The following is a 1,546-nucleotide window of genomic DNA, read 5'->3' on the forward strand; positions in this document are numbered from 1 at the left end:
ATGGTGGTATTCAGGGTAGTGGTAATTGATTTACAGACAAATTACCATGAAATTTTCCTACTTTTCTTCTTACCCACTTTTTTTTTTTTTTTCCTTTTTCCAAATTTTATTAATGAAATTAAGTCACTTCAAACTGAAAGTTCACCATTGAAGTAATTTAGCAGCATGTTTAGCCAGTAGGCAGACATTATCACGAAATTTTGGGAAAGAGAGAGACAGTTAGATAGATAGATAGATAGAGAGAGAGAGAGAGAGAGAACCAAAACAAATTCTACATTTCTGAACTAAGCACCCCCACACCCGACAAAAAAAAAAAAGAAAGAAATACAGTATGGTAAAGAAGAAGCCATTTTTTCAATTTATCATTATTATTATTGTTATTATTGTTGTAGTTTGCTTTTGCTTTAAAATAATTTGCTATGATTTTGATTATTTCCTTAAAAATAAAACTAACCGTAAAGGACAAATCAGAATACAAATAGTAAATAAATAAACAAACAAATCCAACTCCTAGTTAGGATTTCTTTTTATTGCTTTTCTAGAATTCTTGCAGAAAGAAATTTACATTTGCGGTTACATATTAGCTTAAATTTTATAATCGTGTAATTTTTTTCAAGTAGGGATATACACGCACACAAGAAATCTGTGTAACAACTGTGATATATTTCTAGTAAACATGGAATTATTTTGGTGCCTCATTGCAGCTGCAAATCCCAGCATGATCTGTTTCACCGATGTCTCTTATTTCAGAGGGTTCTGATTTCAAAACTAGGTTTTCCTTCAAAGCTTAAACAAAAGTTCTTTTGATCATGTTAATTTAGTTAAGCATTCAGCTAAGACATGTGTGATGTAATTCTTAAAGAATATGGAGACATATAAAAGTTTGATATTTTTGTTTTCAAACATTTTTCTAAATTAACCCATTACCTACCAGTGATCTCATATGAGATCACTTAAAAATTACAAATTTCGTAATTATCTGTCAATATTTACACATATCTAACCTTTTTGCTATATCTACTAGGTATATTTCTCTGATATTCAAATGAGGTTTGCTAATTTTTCACCCAATATCTCGCTTATTTCTATTTAAAATGTTATTTTGAAATTTCATTTTGATCATTTCAGCGTGTTTCTAAGGCTGTTTTATGCTAGAAATCAAAGTTTCATAAAAAAATTCCAGTTAATAGAATTATGGGAGGTAATGGGTTAAAGGATTATGATGTTGAATTTGGCTCAAATTGGTTCTTTCTGTGCTTTCTTTTTGTTTTTGTTTTTATATTAAAAGATTAGCAAGTCCCCTGTGCAAGGATGACAAGCAATTTTGTGAAGCATTCCACATTTCTTTTTATCATAAGTGCAGACATGGTTGTGCGATTAAGAAGCTCGCTTTGGAACTACATGGTTGCAGGTTCAAACCTATTGCACAGCACCTTGGACAAGTGTCTTTGAAGAATGTCATGTGAGTGAATTGATTGATGGAATCTGTGTGGAAGCCAGTTGTATACATACATACATGTGTATATATACATATATATATATATAT

At 30.4% G+C, this 1,546-nt stretch overlaps 1 protein-coding gene and 1 non-coding gene across 2 annotated transcripts in view; one reads left to right on the plus strand and one right to left on the minus strand.

The window, feature by feature from the left end:
• The window catches only part of LOC106873657 (katanin-interacting protein), a 551,631-nt gene that overhangs the window by 77,793 nt on the left and 472,292 nt on the right, over positions 1 to 1,546 (minus strand). The gene's annotated exons all lie outside the window — the stretch shown is intronic.
• LOC128247186 (U6 spliceosomal RNA) lies at positions 1,244 to 1,346 on the plus strand. The gene has a single exon (XR_008263586.1). It is a non-coding gene; the product is annotated as a U6 spliceosomal RNA (small nuclear RNA).

The sequence above is a fragment of the Octopus bimaculoides genome, chromosome 2 (genome assembly GCF_001194135.2).
Source record: "Octopus bimaculoides isolate UCB-OBI-ISO-001 chromosome 2, ASM119413v2, whole genome shotgun sequence".
Classification (NCBI taxonomy): domain Eukaryota; kingdom Metazoa; phylum Mollusca; class Cephalopoda; order Octopoda; family Octopodidae; genus Octopus; species Octopus bimaculoides.